This window comes from Choloepus didactylus, chromosome 21, assembly GCF_015220235.1.
Source record: "Choloepus didactylus isolate mChoDid1 chromosome 21, mChoDid1.pri, whole genome shotgun sequence".
Taxonomy (NCBI): domain Eukaryota; kingdom Metazoa; phylum Chordata; class Mammalia; order Pilosa; family Megalonychidae; genus Choloepus; species Choloepus didactylus.
In genome coordinates, this window is record NC_051327.1 from 52,254,453 (window position 1) to 52,264,326 (window position 9,874).

The 9,874-nt window shown below is 37.2% G+C and overlaps 1 pseudogene; it reads right to left on the reverse strand.

Annotated features, from left to right (window-relative positions):
* Positions 1 to 7,692: 7,692 nt before the first annotated feature.
* LOC119517316 lies at positions 7,693 to 8,691 on the reverse strand (annotated as a pseudogene).
* Positions 8,692 to 9,874: the final 1,183 nt, after the last annotated feature.

Consider the following 9,874-nt stretch of genomic DNA (forward strand, 5'->3'; position numbering starts at 1 on the left):
AGGAAATACAAATGGCCAAGAAATACATGAAAAAATGTTCAGCTTCACTAGCTATTAGAGAGATGCAAATTAAGACCACAATGAAATATCATCTCACACCAATTAGAATGGCTGCCATTAAAGAAACAGGAAACTACAAATGCTGGAGGGGATGTGGAGAAATTGGAACTCTTATTCATTGTTGGTGGGACTGTATAATGGTTCAGCCACTCTGGAAGTCAGTCTGGCAGTTCCTTAGAAAACTAGATATAGAGATGCCCTTCAATCCAGCGATTGCACTTCTCAGTATATACCCGGAAGATCGGAGAGCAGTGACACAAACAGATATCTGCACACCAATGTTCATAGCAGCATTATTCACAATTGCCAAGGGATGGAAACAACCCAAATGTCCTTCAACAGATGAGTGGATAAATAAAATGTGGTATATACACACAATGGAATACTACACGGCAGTAAGAAGGAACGATGTTGTGAAACATATGACAACATGGATGAACCTTGAAGACATAATGCTGAGTGAAATAAGCCAGGCACAAAAAGAGAAATATTATATGCTACCACTAATGTGAACTTTGAAAAATGTAAAACAAATGGTTTATAATGTAGAATGTAGGGGAACTAGTGATAGAGAGCAATTAAGGAAGGGGGAACAATAATCCAAGAAGAACAGATAAGCTATCATGGATAAATTTAATGTTCTGGGAATGCCCAGGAATGACTATGGTCTGTTAATTTCTGATGGGTATAGCAGGACCAAGTTCACAGAAATGTTGCTATATTAGGTTACTTTCTTGGGGTAGAGTAAGAACACGTTGGAAGTAAAGTAGTTATCTTAGTTTAGTTGCCTTTTTTCTTACTCACTTGTTATGGTCTCTTTGAAATGTTCTTTTATTGTAGGTTTTTTTTAATTTTTAATTTTTTTAATTTTTTTAATTTTTCAGACAGTTGATTTAGAAAAAGAAGTTTAAAAAAATAAAAACAAGGAAAAAAATATGCAGAGCCCCCTTGAAGAGCTGGTGGAGAATGCAGGGGTATTGGCCTGCCCTACCTCGATGGTTACTAACATGCCCACAGACATAGGGGACTGGTGGTTTGATGGATTGAGCCCTCTACCACGGAATTTGCCCTTGGGAAGACTGTTGCTACAAAGGAGAGGCTACGCCTCCCTATAATTCTGCCTAAGAGCCTCCTCCCGAATGCCTCTTTGTTGCTCAGATGTGGCCCTCTCTCTCTACCTAAGCCAACTTGAAAGGTGAAATCACTGCCCTCCCCGCTACATGGGATCAGACACCCAGGGGAGTGAATCTCCCTGGCAACATGGAATATGACTCCCGGGGAGGAATGTAGACCCAGTACCATGGGATGGAGAACATCTTCTTGACCAAAAGGGGAATGTGAAAGGAAATGAAATAAGCTTCATTGGCAGAGAGATTCCAAAAGGAGCCGAGAGGTCACTCTGGTGGGCACTCTTATGCATAATATAGGCAACCATTTTTAGGTTCTAATGAATTGGGGTAGCTGGTGGTGGATACCTGAAACTATCAAACTACAACCCAGAACCTAGGAATCTTGAAGACAACTGTATAAAAACGTGGCTTATGTTGGGGGACAGTGGGATTGGGGGGCCAAAGGGATCACACTCCCGTTTGTCTAGTTTGTGGATGGATGATTGGAAAGGTGGGGGAAGGAAACAAACAAACAAACAAACAGACAAGGGCGCCCAGTGTTCTTTTTTACTTTAGTTGCTCTTTTTCACTTTAATTATTATTCTGGTTGTTTTTGCGTGTGTGGTAATGAGGGTGTCAGGGATCGATTTTGGTAATGAATGTACAACTATGTAATAGTACTGTGAACAATCAAATGTACGATTTGTTTTGTATGACTGCATGGTATGTGAATATATCTCAGTAAAATGAATAAAAAAAGAGAAGAGATTTCCTAGCATATAGGAGATCCTCTAGGGCATCTCTTAGTACTACCATGCCCTGAGATTAAAGTCAATGGAAAACTGCAACAACCCAATCCAGGTAGGACTATCGATGGCCAATAAACTTCAGGAATGAAGATTTGGATCACCCCACCAGGCAAAGAACCACAACCAGCTGAAATGCTTGCTGAGGATAAAGGGAAAATGGAATGGGTACTGGACAAAGGTAGTGATAAATATGAACTATGACCATGTGACCAGTTACAGAAATGAGAACTATGATGGCATGAATATTTCCTCCTTGTTTAGTTACGAGCATGTTTGTATTTGTCTGTAAAGCAAATATCTTTGCTTTCTTCTCTACCTTATCTCCTTATTATATGACATAAGCTGTATTCGTTTTGCAGTATTTAAGTTAAGGAAAATCAATTTTAAGAGTTAATGTCACCCAAGGACTTGCACCCTATTCTGGTGAGATTTAGTGTGTTTCCAGTTGTACACAGGACAGTGGAGTATTGTGAGGCAAAATATATGTCTGTTATTGTTCTCTACTTAGAGATAAAGTATGGTTTAAGGAGATGTGTATAACTGCCAAGTTGACAGGGGTGGGCTGTGATGGTTGGGTTCATGTGTCAACTTGGCCAGGTGAGGTTACCCAGGTGTCTGGTTAAGCAAGCACTGGCTTGACTGTTACTGCAAGGACATTTTTGGCTGTTTAATAAACCAGAAGGCTGGTTTATTAAATCATCAGTCAGTTGGCTACAGCTGTGACTGATTACATCAGTGAAGGGTGTGTCCTCCACAATGAGAGAATGTAATCAGCTGGATTTAATCCAATCAGTTGACTTTTAAGTGAGACAGATAGAGGACCTTCACTTCTTCTTCAGCTAACCAATGAATCATTTCCTGAGGAGTTCATTGAACACATTCATCGAAATTACCTGTTCACTGCCTGAGGAGTTCATCAAAAATCTTCATTGGAGTTGCCAGTTTGCTGCCTGCCCTATGGAATTTGGACTCATGCATACCCATAGTTACGTGAGACACTTCTATAAAATCTTATATTTATAGATATCTTTTGTTGATTCTGTTTCCCTAGGGAACCATAACACATATGTGAAAAATAGAAGTATGTAGGCAGAGAGAGCCAGGTCAAATGACTTACAGAAATACAAATGAGAACAGATGGAAGTTGGAGAAGGTGGACAAAAAGGAACTTTGGTGAAAGATGGATGTGAGATATATATGAGTAGTAAAACGAATAGAAGCTGGTGACAAGAATTTTGAACAAACAAAAAAATCCTGAAATATCTGTGACTTTCAATGTGGTCCCTCTCCTACCCCCATCTCAGTGAAATAGTTTTACCTAGGAAGAAAAAATGAATAAAACCTTCCACGATTCCATGCTATTAGGGCAGTTGACTTGCAAGGAATGCCAGTGTCTTCTCAATCCTAACCTTCAACAAACTTCTTTGCTTCTAGACCCAAAGGACAGTTATATCCAAATATGACCCTGATGGGGATTAGAAGTACTGCTCTGGAAGGATTTGGCAGGTACAACTGAGGAGACATGGGATATTGCTAACTATCATGAGCAGGGTCTGGTAGCATGCCTGGGAATGGATTTGAAGAATATTGATGAAAGATGATGTACCATAAAGTAACATCAACAGAGACTTATAAACAGCATGACAGACATGCAAGACCATCCCCACTTATTGTAAAGGAAAGGGTCCAAATGGTCAGTGCATTAAGGATATTGGGGTGAATCAATTGTATGCCCTTGCAACTATTACAAAGTAATGTGCATGCAATGGGGGAATCCCATGGAATAATGTAATAATCCTTGGTCCAGTCACTTCTCATGACTTTGCTACCATACTGAGCACTGAAGAAACAAGAAGTGGTTTAAAGCATGGCAAGAGAGTTTCAATAGAAGTTTGCCTGGCAGAAGCTATGATATATACAAGGATGTAGTCAGATTGTGCCAACCCTGGAAGGAAGTACCAGGAAAAAGACCTCTGATCTACCTTTCACACTGGCAGTAAAAAACATTGACTAAACCCAATAAGAAGATGTTGAGCAAATAAACCCATTAAAGCAAAAGAATGGCCTAACCTTCTAGAGCAAAGAGAAAGACAGAAAAGGGTGGAGAATGGATTTCAAGGGGCAAATGGAAGAAAAATATTTCAGAAAATATATGCATATATAATTTAATATTCTGAGGTACATATATAGCATATACATTATATGTTTAGTTTACAAATATCTTTAGGTTAACTTCTACACAATCCCAAACGGAATATGAGTGAATATAATAACTGAAAACAGTTTTCCCAGGGAAACTTTTCCCAGAAGAACTTCCTTTCCTCTGATTAAATAATACTCAATTTTTCAATGCATGATATTTTTAATTGCCTTGCTAGTCATTTTGCAAGCAATGAAATCCTAAGGAACTGTGGAGATCTACAACTATCAGGAACCATAATTTTACATAGAAGTTTCTGCCAGTTCATATTTCTTCCAAAATCCACTTTTGACTTTTAGTAATATTGAATATTATCTGGAAATGTTTTTTTTTTGTTTGTTTGTTTATTTCATGTTTCTCACCCTTTTACACTAAAAGTTCTTGAGATTAAGAGTCAATCATGTTGATGTTCACTGCTGTATCCCAGAACCTATAACAGAAAAATTTTCAAGAAAAATTTTCTATAATAATGAATTGACACCTAGCAGCATTATGACATTCCTGGTATTAAAAATGTCTTCACAAAAAAAAATATATTGAGGCTCAGAGAACTCCTTTCACCTCCCAAATCAGGCAGGATCCCTGCTCAGATTTCTTTCCTTTTAATACTTAGAGTCTTGGCCATATCACATGGCCTTGGACCAGCCACCAATGATAATCAGTGGAGGAATTAAACATTCCTCAACTCCATTTGTAGTAGAGGACTCTTCCATGGTGAAAGTAAAACAGTCACCATGGGAATGACTATATCCTGGAAGACTTTACCATAGATCCTTTCTTGCAGTTGATCTAATTTGTTGTGTTCCTTGGCATTTCTAACCCAATGCTTTATGCTCAAGCACTGTCAAGGACATGTCTCTGTCATAGTGTGGATCTGTAATGACTCCAGAATTCACATGCCTATGTATTTTTCCACCAGGACTCTGTCTTTCCTGGATTTCTGGTATTGGTATTCCTCTGCCTATACCCCAAAGGTCAAAGTGACCTTCAACTCTGAAGACAAGAGCATCTTCTTTACTGGTTGCACAACTCACATCTTATTCTCTGTTAGGCTGGCCTATGCTGAGTGTTTCTTTTTGGCTGCCATAGCTTATGACTTTTATGTTGCCATTTCTAACCAAATGCTGTATGCACAAGCACTGTCAAAGAAATTGTGCGTCTGTAGAGTTATATATTCCTATATTGAGGCTTCATCAACTCAATAACAGACTAGCAATACATTCAAATATTTTCCTGCTGATAACGTCATCAATGACTTTTTCTGTGATGTCCAACACTCGTGAAGTTAGCATGTGATATGAAAGAGCTACCAGGCTGTGCTGTTCTTCCTCATGTCACCAATCCCACTGTGCTTATACTGGCTTTCTACCTCATCATCAATTCCTCCATCTTGATTATCAGCTACACACAGGGCCATCTCAGAGCCTTCTCTACCTGCTCTTCTCACTTGATTTACGTCACCTGGTACAATGGCTCTGTTCTCTACATCTTTTTTCACACAAGTTTCAACCATTTCCTTGCAAGAGGCAAAGTGATTCTACATTTTATAAACTAGTCTTCCCCATGTTGAACACCATGACTAACAGTTTGAAGAAAAAAGATGTAAAGAGGCTCTGAATAAGCATGTTATGTTAACATGATTTGAAATCTACATTGATGTATTTTTTTTTTTTTAATCAGTGCTAAATGATAATAGATAATCCTTTGGTGAAGGTTTGGGGAACTGGGACTTAAGATACTTCCTTTTACTATTTTCTATTAAAATAAATTCAATTATAAAGATGTTTCTTTCTACCAGTTTCCTTGTTTCATTTTAATGATCAGACTTTAGTATGTACTGTAGAATATAGTTCAGAATATTATCACTTTTAAAAAAGCAATATTTTGCTTTGATAAAAAAATCAAAGATTACATAATATATCTGGGATCCAAAAGAATTAAGTATCATTTGGCTAGCTCCTTTAAGATTGAACAGATGCTCGCTTTCTAACTATGGGACAGGCAATAGTTGACTGTGAAGAAAATTTTAATGGATTGTTGAAATTTGGGGAATATACCCCAAATCTTTAAAGTCAGTACTGCCAAAGCTTCTGTGGCAGTGAAGGAATTAGGAATGCTAGGAATTTTATGATGAATAAAGACAGAGCAGAGAGTTGTTAGAAAATAATACATGTGTAAGATTTGATGGGAAATTTTGGCACTAATAAATATGGTGAAATGTTTACAATTAGTTCTGTAATTTTAATTTAGATTCATTTTATAATTGTACTTATTTCAGAAATAGCTCTAATCTTTCAATAACCAAGTCCTAACTACTGAATGTCAAGCTTCTCAATAGTAAATTGCAACTAATATTCCTCAACTCAGTGTTATCGATAATATTAAATAAAATATCTACTAAATATCTGATATATGCCAGATATTGAGCTGCAACTTTCTTCATAAAGTCTTCTGATACAAGGAAACAATTATTAGTTCTAGAAGATGGTGGGTTTTTATTAGTTTTTTTTTTTTTTCCTCTTGTTGCACTTGTTCTTATTTTCCCCTAATAAGCTGTATATTACTGTGTTCCAGGAGGGAGAATATTTTGAGATACCTATTAATAGAGGGAGAGATCACTCTTTACCTTGATACAGAATCCTAAAAGAGACGTCTTTTTTTTTATGGTTTTAGAATTATACTTTTATAGCCTTAACAACTTTTAAACACTTTGCCTAATATCATGTTAATGAAGAAGGCAAAATTAGAAACCTGTTCTTCTATATACTCTATTTGCTATTTTTGTTTAAGGTGTGAAGCAACTGGTTGTGATTTTGACTGGAGGATTTATGGAGAGAAAGCCACTTTGAGGAGTAGAGACTGGAAGTCAGTGGAACCTGGAAGAGAAAGGAGAGCACATGGCCATGTGACAGGAAAGCCTAGTTGCCCCAAGGTATCCAGTCCTCCAGAATGCCACCAAAACCTGGGAAAAAGCAAGAGTTTCAGCTTCTGAAACTATGAGATGAATAAATCCTGTTACTTATGCAAGCCCACTGTGTGGTACTTATCACAACAGCAGATAAACTAGATTGGACACCACAGGAAATAAATATTTCTAAAATCTAGAGACAAATTTCCAACAGTCTATTTTGTATCTTCTCCTCACCCAATAAAATTTGCCTAACAAGCTTCAAAGCCAAACCACTTACACACACACACACACACAAAAAAAAAAATCCATATCATTTTATCTTTTCTAAGAACTCTAAAATCAAGTAAGAGGATAACTTTTGAAGACAACATATTTCAGCGGAGAAGCCAGATACCACTGTGCTAAAACTAACAACCACAAATAATAGGTTGAAATAGTTCATGTCAAAAGGAAATAGAAAAATTAAAATGTAGTTTATGCATTTCATTATTTACAGTATAACTTGTGGGATTTTTTTTTTGAAAAATTGCAGTGTTTGCAAACATGTCTATAAATCAACAATTAGGAAAATGTGATAAGAACATTTAGCAAAAAGTTGACATATCACTTTTCTAGTGTTATAGCCTGTGTTGCTCTCCTGAAAGCTGCTTTGCCATCTTTATTCTTCATGCTCTAGATGAGAGGTTGAGTAATAGTTTCACCACGGTGTGGGACAGGGCAGCCACTTGGTCTCTCTTGAGGGAATAGGTGGAGCTCAGCATTGAATACATGAAGAGCAAGGACCCACAGAAGAGCATGACTGAGATCAGGTGGAAAGCACAGGTGAAGAAGGCCTTGTGCATTTCAGAAGCAGAATGGATCCTAAGGATAGCCAGGAGGATGTTGAAATAGGAAATCAGGATGGCAAGTATGCTGGAGAGGACTGTGAAGCCCACCACACCCAGAAGGACTTTTTCATAAACCAGGGTGTCTATGCAGGACATTTTTACCAATTGTGGTGCATCATATGATAAATGTTCAATGCAATTTTTACCACAGAAACTCAGCTGGAAGGTGTTGGCAGGTATGCACCATGGCATTTATGAAACCCTCTAAGTAGGTGCCAGCAGTGAGTCCATTACAGAGAGACCTGGACATGGTACCTGAACAAAGTAATGGGTTCCAAATTGCCACGTGGTGTTCACAAGTCATGGATCATAGAAGATCACACTCAGTATGGGCTACAACACAGGAAAAGAACTGGTTCCCCATACAACCAAGAATATGTGTTTATCTTCTGAGACAAATGGACAGGATTTGGGGATATACACATTGATGCACACCAGAAGTCCAGGAGAGAGAAATTCCTGATTAAAAAGTACATGGAAGGGTGTGGGTGGGAATCAGTCCAGATTAAGACAACCAGGGTCATGTTCCCTGACAAGGTTACCAAGTTGAGCATCAGAAATATTCCAAATAGAGTCAGCTGCACCTATGATAAGAACATTTAACAAAAAGTTGAAATATCACTTTTGTAGTCTTATAGCCTGTGTTGCTCTCCTGATCTGAGGTGGAGCCCACCAAGATGAATTAAGTCAGTAGAGTGTGATTTCTCAATTCCATGTCCACAGAGGTAAAAACCTAAATAAGATAAGGAGGAAAAAATGAAAAGTGACTCATCTACTGTCAGAAGCAAACAAGGGCATCAATTAAGTACAAAATTACTAAGAGACTTGTGGAATTTTATTCTTAACTATATAGAATTATAGAATTTCTTAATTTAAACAGATGATGGAGAGAATATGGCCAGATTTCTAAAATACTTACCCTGTTTGGTTTATTGTAGTGGTAGGATTTCCAAAAGTGAGAAGAGGAGATTTCAAGAATATTTGAGACCCGGCCTTGCCAGAATCATACAGCACAGTCTGTACTATAATATATTGTCCATATAAACCACAAGGCCATCCTAGATAACAAGGTAGAAAAACAGACTCCACTCTTGAAATCAGGGCCTATAAAGATAAAGAGCCATTTTGTCCTAAATATCCCAGCAGATAATTCATTTGGTGTATGTTATTTCTTATTCTATTTTAAACAGATGAATTTGTGGTACAATTATTTTTGCAAACAATTCAAAATCATGAGTATAATATTGTGTTAACAGAGTATTAGAAGCTTTCATCAAACTTATTTATATTCCAGTTCCAGGACTTCACCGCCACCTTGAAGATAAACTACTGAGTAAATATGAATTTCTGTTTGGAAGAGAGTTTGAGAATGACAGTCTTTGTGTCTTATCTACCAGAATGAAAACACAGTTTATACAAGTGCTAGTCATTCTTTCCTGAACTTCTTCTTCCAATCATTTTTTATTAGAGAAGTTGTGGCTATATAGAACAATCAAGCATGAAATACAAGATTCTTGTATATCACCCCCACCAACAACATTTTGCATTTATGTGTAACATACATTATAACTCATGATAGCACATTTTGATATTTATATTATCAATTAATTTTCATGATTTAACTTAGGATTTGCTGTGTAGTGTACTCCCAATGATTTTTTTTGTAAATTCAGTCTGTTAACATACATGTAATCTAATATTTCCTGTTTAATCACATTCAGATATATATTTCAGTGCTATTAATTGTGTTCACAATGTTGGGCTACCATCACCACCATCCATTACCAAAACATTTCCATCATTCCAAATAGGAGCCCTATACTCTTTTAAGCTTTAACTTCCATTCCCTATCCCCACCTCATCCCTTGGTAATCAGTATTGTAGATTGTGACTCTACA